Raw genomic sequence first — 12,527 nt, forward strand, 5'->3', positions numbered from 1 at the left:
ACACTGTTTTTGGAGGCTAATTTCAAATATCTCATCAAAGATAATGGGTGAAACACATCTTCAAAAATAAATTACAGACCTTTCAAAGAAGTATGAATTAGATATCAGCCTGCTATATATATCTATGCCAAGCAATCTTGCCAAGAAATTCCTGACAACTTTCTCCTTCAGTGGGTAAAGGAAGTACAACATAATTATTTATCCTTAACTTGATATTAATAAGCAAGGAGGATTTACCTGACCTCATTGGGACTGAATCACAGTCATTAACTGGACCATAATGCAAGTAGTACTTTCTCTCTTACTATAATAACACCGTAAAATCTATTGTTCTTCACCACCTACTCCCTTGGAAACTGTCAGATAAGGAGGCATGGGTGTGATCAGAGGAATGTTTGGGGAGTGCCTGGCAATGTGGTATGTTGAGTTTATCTCTGTATTGTGTATTGTGTGTTTATTATATAGTGTATTCAATTTAATTTTGTATTCTTGGCAACTGCTTTGACTATTCCTTTAGTTTTCTTGGCAAGGATTTTTTTGGAAATAGTTCGCCATTGTCCCCCTCCCTGGGTTGAGAGTGACTGGTACAAGGTCACCTAGCTGGCTTTGTGCCTAAGGCAGAACTAGAACTTATGGTCTCCTGGTTTCTAGCCTTGTGCCTTAATGATTATACCCAATTGGGTCTCCTCATAGTTCACAACTCACCTTCTGTTCTGACCCAGCCGAATTCCCCGAGAACAGAAACAAAGATAAACTCAAAAACTGAAACGTTCTCGGCTTTACTCTACAAATACCTCTTTGTAATTATCAGATGGTTTGCAGCCAAGTAGTCCAATTAGCAAAACCTTCAAATAAATCAGTCTGTTATCATCACACTTAACCCTTCAAACGTTTTTTGCCTTCTGCAAAGGCAAAAACCGTTTGCAACCAGGCTTATATTCCCTAGAAGGAGGGGCCATTACATTGCCTCCTTACTCCCGAGTCGTCTATGCAGCTTCAGCTGTTCCCTCCTACGAAGCATCCTGCGCTCATGTGCACTTAGCACAGGTTCTTTTGAAACCTCCTCGTCACTGCTGCCAGCCCCCACCATTTCTGAGGGCAGCAGTCCACTCCCTGATGGTCCCAGCCCCTCCTCCAAGTCCTCGCTCTCCTCCACTGTCTGCACCTGCTTCCAGATAACCACAACACCTACTTTGTTTTTGACATGATCTTCTGCCCAGGCTTCCAACAAGTTAGAGAGAAGGCAAGCAGACCTCAACGTTTTCTTTTGGGAAGAAGGGCCAAACATTTGTGTGCTCTTTGCCACTTTCCCTGTATTTATCATTCTCAAGAACTTCTGTGGAATTTCTATTAGGAGGGCAGGTGGCTTCTCAGCAGCTAATCTAGTTTCAGTTCCCTCAAAAAAGAAGATATAGGGAGTGGCAGGATTATGGTAAAGATGTCCTTCTCTTTGGGAATAAACAGGGGTGGGAATTTACATTGGCCCATCTCACCTGGTCAAGCAGAGTAGGTATGATGCAGACAAGAGGTGGGATTCGGCAGGTTCTGACCAGTTCTGGAGAACCGGTAGTGGACATTTTGAGTAATTCGGAGAACTGGCCAATCCCGCCTCTGAATGGAGATTTTACAGTCTCCTTCCCCTACCACGTCCACCAAGCCACATCCACAGAACCTGTAGTAAAAAAATGTGAATCCCACCACTGCTCTTGAAGCACATTTTATCTTTACATATTTTGAACCAGTTTGGCTTGATAGTTAAGGCACCAGACAAGAAACTGGGAGACCATGAATTCTAGACTTTAGGCATGAAATCTGACTAGGTGACCTTGGGCCAGTGTCTCTCAGTCCAACATACCTCACAGGGTTGTTTTTGTGGAAAAAAATAGGAGGAGACAGGAGTATTAGGTATGTTGGTCATTTAGAATAGAATAGAATTCTTTATTGGCTAAGTATGATTGGACACACAAGGAATTTGTCTTTGGTGCATATGATGTCAGTGTATATAAGAAAAAATAAAATACATTCATCAAGAATCATAAGATACAACATTTAGTAACAGAGGTCTCATAAACAATCAAATTATACATAGGTTACTAATACGCAATTTGGATTTTTTAAAATAAAAATAATAAAGGCAGGATATAAAATTTAAAAAATAAAATAAATAATAAATAAATCCATACTCCTCGTTATTCCAGAATTACTCTCAGTCTGAGACTGATTAAAATAATGTGAACTAATATTTCACATTTATTTTAAACTTGAGAAATGTTCAATTTGGAATATTGGAGGAGGCAGATAAATCAACCTAGAGAAGAATGGCAAAGTCTTGAAAGTCAGAAAGTCAGATGCATGCAGTGCTGTGATTGGTGGATGTTTTCTCTGCTGTTAAGTGACATTCTGAAGCAGGAACGTCAAGAGAGAAGAATATATGCCTATACCGAGGTGTGCAAATGAGGGCAATACCATCTTAGGTGTGATTCAGAAGAGGATAAGATGGGCAATGGGAATAGCAAATTTTATGGTAGCATTTCTTGCCATCTCCAGGATGGATTGACAGCAATTTAACTCACTAATGGGAAACCAGTAAAAAACATTTATTTGCTTTATCGAAAATGTTACAATGATGCCAAGCAGGATTTCATGGCAGGAAAAGCAAATAGAAATAACAGCTCAAGATTTGTAGAAAGAAGTTCCTCAGAAAGGAGCACCTGAGTAAAAATCCAATTCCAGGGGAAAATGGCAGACATCAGAAAAAAGCCAACATAGCTATACAAAAAGCTTAGTAAAGGCCTGAAACAAAAGAGTTGGACAGAACTATATTAATAATGTCAGGAAAGTTGAAGCTCAGAATAAATTGTGGTTGCTGAATAATACCAAGGGCTTCTGAATAAAAGGAAGAGAACAGAATCACCTCAGCAGCTGCTCAGAAAATATGGCAAAATTTTAACAAGTAATAAAGGGGGAAAATGAGGTATTCAACTCTTATTTTGCTTCTGTCTCCTCCAAAAATAGAATGTGTTTCTTCAGACAACTGTGGATACCACAGTTATTGTATTCTAAAGGAACTTGCAGGTGATCTAACTGAATGTATATGTGTTATTTTGTGAGACATCCTGGAAAATGGGTAACCTTCCAGACAGAGGAAGAGCGAGTATTGTTCCTGCCTTCCAAGGGGAAGAAAAGGGGGATTTAGGAAACCTCGGATAAATTGGTCTGACATCAGTACTTGGAAAGATTCCACAACAGGTCATAATGAAATTGATCTAAAACAATCTCAGAATTATCACAACTCAGCATGAGTACGTCCAAAACTAATCATGCAGATCGACATTCCCTCATTTTTGATTGAATAGCTTCCTTAATATATTGTAGGATTCTGTGGAATATATCTTGATTACAATGAGACACTTGACAAAAATAAATAAATCTCATTTTGTTATGATCAATGCCTGGACTAGGTATATAGCTGACTCAAAATCATGTTCAGGAGGATTCATCTATGGTTTCTCAACTAGAATGAACGGCCAATGTTCATTCTGGAGCCTGGACTTTTCAATGTATTTATTTATTATATCATTATTTATTATATTCCTCTGTGGTGAGAATACTTAATACATTTGCAGGCGATGCAAATTAGATGTGAGAGCTAATATCCTAGAACAGGGGTCCTCAACCCCTGGGCTGCAGCCCACTACCAGACCGTGATCTATTTGGAACTGGGCTGTGCAAATGGTGGACTGGCGCACACACATGCACATGCAGGTCAACTCGCACAAGTCGAATTGAGTGTGTGCATGTGTTGGCCCACCACACGTGCAAATTGAGACTGCGTGCATGACCCTGTCCCCTCTGCCCCCCCCCCCCAGCTGGGCTGCCAAGCTGAAAAAGTTGGGGAACCACTGTCCTAGAGGTAAAAAAGATCATTCAAAATGATGTCTATGTGCCTCCCACCCTACTGGCATTCTGGAAAAACCTAAAGGTACCGCTGTGATTTCCATCCTTGGGCTAGGGTGCTAGGGATCCTGCTGGATTGTATGTAGGTGTGGTTAACCTGATTTGCCATTGGTTCTTGTTTCTTTTTTTCTTTTTCCTAGGAATGAGAAATAGGACTGTAAACTGACATTTTACAGAGGCAGATGCCAAGTTCCAAATGCATATGAAGACTGTATATTACCTGGTTTGCATATAGTACTTATGTGTTATCTATGCACTTATGTAAAACATTTGTAGCTTGGAGGCCTGGCTGGGAGTGTGTCTGAGAGGGGAACAGGGCCGTGCAAGGACTGGCCACACATGTGCAGCTTGACTTGTGTGAGTGGCGGATAGGTACTTGTATCTAGAGCCAACCTTTCTTGAATAGAACACCCTAAAGACTCTGGTTTCAGGTTTAGCCATGGATGGATGCGTAGATGGAAGAATATTGCCTAATTTAATTTAGTTCAACACAATTCAATTAAATGATTGCACTAGAGTTCACTTGGATAGGTGAACCTTATGATAGATCGAAAGGAAGAGAGGAAAAAATACAAAATGGAAAAATGGAAAAAGAAAATTCTAGTCCTTAAGTGTTACTAAATTTTGTTATGCTTTCTAAAACCTTCACCCTACTATAAATAACAATTGATAATCAATAAAGGAGAATATTTGTAGCTCAGGGTTGAAATGAGGAGTCCTTGGAGAGGTCCTTGGACTAGCACTGATGATGTTGCATAGTTTGGGCAAGGACCCCTCAATTGGTAATCGTTACCAATTGCAATTCATAGTAGGCTGAACTTTTCAGATAGTATAACAAAATGTGGCAACACTTAAGATCTAGTATTGTCTTTGTTTTCTAATAAGTACGTAGTTACCAATTGCTTTCATACTGATGCTCAAAGTCCAGATAGTCTCCAGGGATGGAGTTTAATGTCAAGAACTAGTGTACAAAGCTGATCCACAGCATTTTCTCAAAGTAAAGTTTCTCTTGAAAGGATATTATAGTATCATTAAACCAGTACTTATCCCACAATGTTTCTGTTACAGAAATGCAGCCTTTTTTCCCCCCTCAGACTGTGTAGTTACAGACTCCAGCAATTGGTTGTGTGAGCTGTGTCTGCATGCACAGTATACACCACTAGCATTTACGTTGTAGCTTGAAGATTTTGGAGGCTGGGTGTATTGAACAGCTGCTGTCTGAAAGTAGAATGTGGTCAGCAATGCTAAGCTATACAACCTGCCACCCCCAACCCCTCCACACACATGCTAGTTATCTACTCCATTACCCTTCTGTGGAAGGCTTTTACTTTCATTCTGTAGGGGCTATCCCAGAGGTGGTATTCAGCAGGTTCTGACCAGTTCTGGAGAACCGGTAGCGGAAATTTTGAGTAGTTCAGAGAATCGGCAAATACCATCTCTGTGACTGGCCCTGATCCCATTTATTCTCTGCCTCCCAAGTCCCAGCTGATCGGCTGGGTCTTCTTTTGTTGCCCTGCACAGGAGCTGGAAAGCAGATTAGTGGGGTGGAGAGGGAATGGGATTTTGCAGTAACCTTCCCCTGCCACGCCTACCAAGCAATGCCACGCCCACCAAGACTTGCTTACAGAACTGGTAGTAAATAGTTTTGAATCCCACCACTGGGCTATCCATTCTTTCCTCACCTCTTGAAGAACCAGTCTGTTTTAAATGAAATGAGTAACAGCCACATCTTTCACTGACAGTGCAAACATGCTACTTCTACACCTGACGTTAGTGAAGTCATCACATTATAAAAACCAAGCAAAATCTGGGGCATACTTTAGCCATGGGACTATTACAAATTAATTCTCTAGATTGAACCAGGGCTTAGACCAACAACACTCTAACTTTAAAACCTGCCAAATACGTATTTGCAGATTCAAATGTGAGAAGGGGTGGAATTGATAATTATTGAAATGTGAATTGTGGATTGGAGATTTTTTCCCTCAGTCGGCTCCAGAGAAAATCCTTCCTTTAGGGAATTATTTGCATTGGGAGAAAATCCCTGGCTGATCTCTTCTGCAATCCCCAACTGTGTTCAATGGCACTATGTATCAGCTACTATATGTGTTAGATGGACCGAAAGGATTTTCAACAGGAGCATGGTGAGTAAGGAAAGGATTAAACTCTTTGTTCCAGCTGCAGAATTCTGAATATGATCACCCCTATACTGGTGATGTGCACGTTTTCAAAAATCTGTACGTTAGCTGCAAAAAGGTAGTTAACGCCACTCTTATTTTGGTAGCCAAAGTGTATCTGAGATATCTGGCTTGGATGCTATACTTTAGAATCAAAGCATCCAAAGGTTGGAAATAAGCTGGAACAGTGTTTAGCCTAACTCCCTGCCCTTAGCAGGAATTTACTAAACTATTACTGACCAGTGGCTCTCCAGTCCCTGTTTAAACACTTCTGATCATATTTTAACAATAGTTGAATTGCACTGAATAAAAAGTAACTCTCTTATCATTTCAAACTCTGAGCTTGCTTTGGATGGGACCCTTTCAGCCTGTCTTTCAAAAGCCTTGAATAATGGTTATATACTGGCCTTATCAGAGGCAAGAATGGACCAGGGAAGAATGTCTTTAATGAAAGCAGAAGACAATGTTTACATTCAAACGATGACATGGGAAATCACTTTTTATGCCCTTTCTAAACCTAAGATCTGTAGAGAGCTCTGCCATCTCCTTTCTTGGATTTATCTGCTGGGATTTGGAAGTTTTCCAGTCCCTTTGTGTGGGATGAAGCTCTGTGCTCCTTTCCAGTCTAGCCAGCCCCTTTGAGAGTTCCATTGTGAGCAGCTGTGGCAATGCCTTTATCTCAAGAGATTTGCTGCCTTGCTCAAGTGCATTCATTCCCTGCCACCCCTCTCACTGGGAGCTGATCCTTTGATTAAGTGGAAAGAGTCGGGCTTTTGAGGAGGCCTCTGCTAAAGCTTGCTCTCAGGGAAAGGAGGAGGGGAGAGTAGAGTCCTTTGTTCTCCATTTTCTGCTCTCTTGCTGATCAGGCCCCTTGCAACCATTTTGGGGGGCATCTAAAGGACCCATCTGCTCTAACACCCTCTGCAATTTTGCCAGTGGGGAGCAGCAGTTTTTGGTTTAGAGGTTTTTTAATACCACTGGAAACTTTTCCAGTCAAACTATAACGGGTTCTAGCCTATTTCCACCCCCCCAAAAGTAGCTTTGTTACTTAAAAAGGAGTAAAGTTCTTGCTCAGAGTGTAACTGAGATTAAGTTTTCAAGATGGATGCCTTAATTATGGCTCCACCTATCCATATTTACTCTCGTCTCAACTTGGTGGGCTGTGCAGCTCCCACTCAGCCATGTTTTGCTAATTTTGGTTTCTAATTTGGACAGATATACATACAATATATCCACTGAATTTACTTCTTTTAGGCAGAAATAGGCTAGCCATAAACAGCCATGCTAAGCGTCTTTGGGAAGACAAATATAAAATTAATTTTAAAAAAAAACCCTTCCCCAACCATCTACCACTAGAACTATTGGCATTGCAGAACAAGAGTTCTCAGCTAGCAAAATTAAAATAATTCCCAAAGTGCTTCAATCCCAGCATTTCTGGAGTGTACCAGGTTGGAGAAGTGAAGTCTGACAAAGGAAATTTTTAGATTATGATGGCCAGATTTTCTGGCGCTGGTATAAAATTACTCAGATTCAAATTCTGATTATGACTGTAGTCATCAAAGCGGGTTTTCTTTGGATTTCTCAGAGAAATCCAAAATTTGACTCTCCCTCTTCCCAAAATTCAGTATTCATACAATACTGATACAAATAAACTTTTTGGGAATAAATACAAAACCTCAACACAGCAAATGTCAGCACTACTTAAATTAGTTTAGTGATTCTAACAATTAACTTGTAAATTGTGATTACTCCTCTTGTGAAGTATCTGTGGTGGCTTATGTGGTAAGACACTGGGCTTGCACACTGCTGAGGTCAACAGCTTGGCAGTTCAATTCCCATGAGCGAATAAGCTGCTCAGGGACAAGAAAGGAGCCTCCCCCGAATCCCTACCAGCATTCAGGCATCCCTCAGGTAAAGATAACACCACCCAGAAAAAACATCCTTTCATGGTAGCAGCCAGCCAGCCACCTCGGTGATCCCTGGCTAACATGTGCCATACACTAAAAGCCCCCCAAAACTCCTCTTGCACTGGGGTTTGGAATAGTAGAAAGACAGAGGACAAATGTAACATTTTGTGGTTTACAGTTCATTTCTTTAATCTGACTCTGAGGAATACTTTTAAAAAATTGTAACTGTATTGAGGAATGTTAAGGAAGTAATAAAAACAAAGAATCCTTTAGGCGGCCTTTACATAAAATATCTATTCTTCCTTAAGTTAGCTATGGTTTATTCAAGTAACCCTTTTTCTGCCTGAGTTTGATATACTGAAGAGAGCCAATTTTGTGTAATGGTTAGGCAGGACATCAGACTAGTAAACCAGGAAATGGTAAGTTCTAGTTGTAAGAAACTTGAAGCTGTGGGGAACTGTGGCTCCCCAAGAAGCAATCAGGAGTAGGCAGGGGACAAGAATGATAGATAATCTATATTATGATGCAACAAGAATGCCCTTCCAGAAACTCTGCCGGCAGCTGCTGTAGCAGACTCCTGAACATGCTGTGCTTCTAGGCAGGTACATTTTCCTTTTGGGGGGAAATCTGGTGATTTTTATGTCATTATGTCCTGAATGTTGCCAAAAATACTGCTGAAGCAGATTTCCACTAAAGGTACAATTTTTGACGTATGAAATTGATTCATTTAAAGGGAAATCTTGGGTGGATCCCTTAAAATATGAGGGCCTAGGCAGAATAATTTCCTACACAGGAAGGAAAGGCAAGTCCTCTGCACTGCTAATTGCTGAAAGTAAGATGTTTAAACTCTTTGCAATTGTGTGAAGCCTAGAAAATGCCAAAAGGGGGAGAGAAAAAAAAAACTTTTCTGAAATGCTACACTTCCTCACCCACCCACATTCTCTCTCATGCACACACAAACACAGAAATAAACTTGACTGGATGCCAGTCATGTTCCTCTCATGGAATATGGCCAGTGCCTCAGCCAATCAAATGCCAAAGAGAATCTCAAAATCAGCTCAAAGAAAACCTTTCAAAATAGTATGGACAGTATTTCCCAACCTGTCTATGGATATTCTCAGTCATTCAGGTCCTGGTTCTCCCAAAGGTGCTTTTTTCAAGAGGCAACTGGGCTTCCTTTGTTTTTTCTTGAAGATGTTTTGCTTCTCACCAAAAAGTTTCTTCAATGAAGAAGCTTCTTGATGAGAAGTGAAATGCCTTCAAGGAAAAACAAAAAAAGTCCAGTTGCCTCTTGAAAAAAAGCACCTTTGGGATTTCCCAACCTGGTGCCCTCCAGTTGTGTTGGATCAACTCCCATAATCTCTAATCTTCTCATAATCATGTCCCCATGATTCCTAGCTGGAAGACACCAAATAGGGAAAACTTACTTGGGGAAGCACTGACTGAGTTGTTCTGGAAACGGTGTCGAAACTAGTTTGGTCCTCTCTATTCATGCCAAGAAGGTAATGGTACACCTGAGATTGAAGTACAGCTACCACCTGTTTTTCTATGTCAGATTAAAAGAGGCAGAAATTGCAAGTAGCCTTTTGAAAGTCTAGGATGCTCTATAATGCAGCTGGCATTTATTAAAGCCAGGGACATGTCAGTTTCTCAAGTTCCCATCAACTCCCAGACAAGCTTTTTAGTGATGTATGTTTATACAATGGGATCCATGTGTACAAGAGAACCAAACAACAGTAGTGAACCCTATTCAAGCATTGGGCATTTTGGCTGTCAGAAGCTTTTTTTCTTCTTGATTTCTAGTGGCACTTTGGAAAATCTCCAGCATGCTGGTTAGGCAGAATGTGTTAATTGTTTCAAGAGTAGAATCCTCCCTGTTGCCAGGACATGGGAGAGCTCAACCAAAACCCACCCAGTCAGGCGGCTGGCGCATTGCTGGGAAAAAAGATTTTCCTTCGCCAGACAATGGCCATTCACTCAAAACTGCACTGCTCCTCTGGCAGCCATTTATCTGCAGTCTATAATCAATGAATACGCTGAGGGACTCCAGCCTGTGGACATAGCAACTGCTTTGTGCCTCAATAATAGAGCCAGTGCTCCCAAGGTCATCCTTATACCAATTGCTACCAAGAGATGCAGTTAGAAAGGAGGGAGGCCAGCCAGTGGGCCTTTTTCAAGGCTGTCATAGCTCTTCTTGCTAGAGGTGGCTCAGAAAAACTGGTGGAAGCAGAAACAGCTAAATGCTTTAATTGGCTTCTCTTCTTCCCCAAAGCCCAGACCTACCCACTCCTCCATTTCAGTGGGCTTTTCAAAATGGACTCTTGTCTGTTTTCTCCTTGGGTGCAAGCACTTTCTCAATGAGTTGGCCTACAGCTTTTAGCTCCAACAAAGAGAAGTGAGGAAATGATGGACATGATAGTCTATGGCAGTGGTGGCTAACCTTTTTCGGCTCCCGTGCCGATAATTGCGTGCGCACTCGCTTATGCTCACTCGCTTGCCAGCACCCAGAAGGCAATGCATGTTGCCCCCCACACACCTCCTGCACATGCACCTGATTCCCCCTCTAAGTATGCATGCGCAATCCCCCCTTGTGCACCTGCATGATTCCCCCCTTGTGCACCCTGCAACTGCGCAAATGATTCCCTCACATGCCGCTCATCTTTGTGCATGTGCATGCGATTCCCCCTTGCACACAGTGCATCTGCATATGTGCATGCATCTCCCACGCACTCCCCCTACGCCCCCTGCACATGCACGCCAGATACCCAACAATCAGCTGTCAGGTGGCAGTGGGCACACACATGCACAGTGGGGCTCTTCCAGGCGACCTTTCTCATGCTGAGGGAAATGGCTCTATGTGCCACTTCCGGTACGCATGGCATAGGTTCGCCAACATGGGTCTATGGAGATTCTCAGTCATACAAGTCATGGTTGTCCCAGAGGTGCTTTTATAAAAAGCAACTGGAGTTTCTTTATTTTTCCCTGGAGACATTTCACTTCTCATCCAAGAAGAGAACTAAAGAAGCTTCTTGAATGACAAGTGAAATGTTTTCAAGGAAACAGAAAATCCAATTACCTTTTTAAAAAGCACCTTTGGGATCGTGCAATATGCCTAGCAGATGCCAGTTAGGAACAAATGATACAGGTAGTTCTCGATTTACAATCATTCATTTAGTGACTGTTCAAAGTTACAATGGCACTGGAAAAAGTGACTTACGACTGCTTTTCACAGTTAATACAATTGCAGCATTCCCCACAGTCATGTGATTAAAATTCACACACTTGGCAACTGACACATATTTATGAAGGTTGCAGTGTCCCAGGGTCATGCGATTTACCTTTTGCAACCTTCTGACAAGCAAAGTCAATGGGGAAGCCAGATTCACTTAACAACCACATTACTAACTTAGCTGCAGTGATTCACTTAACAACAGTGGCACGAAAAGTAAAAAAATAGGCAAAACTCACACAACCACTGTCTCATTTTGCAACAGAAATCATGGGTTCAGTTGTGGTTGTAAGTTGAAAACTAGCTATAATTTTGAACCAGCAAGTCTGAGAGCCAAATTTCTCCTTTACTATAAGTCCACAGCCTGACCAGCAGCACCTCACTAATTGTGCTTGCACAAGTCACTGTACCAGAAGGTAGTTTTAGAAGCTGGGTCAGTTGAGGGAATGCGGAATCGGGTTAGATGGGGACCAAACTCTTTATCTTCCCATCTAGCTGCTTTCTGACCTGTGAATGGGAACGACAGCAGCTTCATCCCAACAACTTTTGGGAGAAGTAACTTTATAGGATTGCTAAACGGACCTCCTTCTAAATCCTAAACGCCAACAGGGATTCATTAAGCCTTAAATTATATGGCAACCCGTGATCTTAAAAGCCACTTTTCTTAGTTGCAAATATGAATAAAAACCACTCGATTCACTCCGTTTGGAAGTGTACTTTGCACATAGGAGAGGCGCCGTCAGCTGCCATGGGCAGTTTTGTAGTCACATGTGTCCCCTCAGCAACCCATGAGAAGAGCAACTGTAGCACTTGATGTCTTACTATTGATTTTTTTCTACATAATCGGAGAAATATTGTATTGTAGTGATGTATTTGTCCTTCTCCGATTCTGTAGGGGGGAAAATCAATAGTAAGACATCAAATGCTACAGTTGCTCTTCTCATGGGCTGCTTTGGGACACCTGTGACTAAAAAAAAATAACCCAGCTACTTCGGGTGCCCCAAGCGTGGCTCGCCTCACCAACAATCTACCCCGCCTAGGAAGAAATTACTCTTGTTTCTTTAAGAGGCGAGCCGCGCTCAGCGCACAAGGAGTAGCTGGATTATACCAAGTGACCGCCGTAGGGGGGAGAGAAAAGCATTCAGATGCAGATAAATATACTGTATTTATAGCTGACGGTGAAAAATTGAGATTCTGGAAGATGTTGTGTCTCTTATTTCTCTCTCGGTTCTAATAATTCTCCCAGATCAGTTTGCT

At 41.7% G+C, this 12,527-nt stretch overlaps 1 protein-coding gene across 1 annotated transcript in view; it reads left to right on the top strand.

The window, feature by feature from the left end:
• The window catches only part of LOC113454058 (hyaluronidase-2), a 41,413-nt gene that overhangs the window by 15,925 nt on the left and 12,961 nt on the right, over positions 1-12,527 (top strand). The gene's annotated exons all lie outside the window — the stretch shown is intronic.

Source organism: Pseudonaja textilis, chromosome 2 (assembly GCF_049901715.1).
Source record: "Pseudonaja textilis isolate UNSWEBS1 chromosome 2, rPseTex1.2, whole genome shotgun sequence".
Lineage (NCBI taxonomy): Eukaryota > Metazoa > Chordata > Lepidosauria > Squamata > Elapidae > Pseudonaja > Pseudonaja textilis.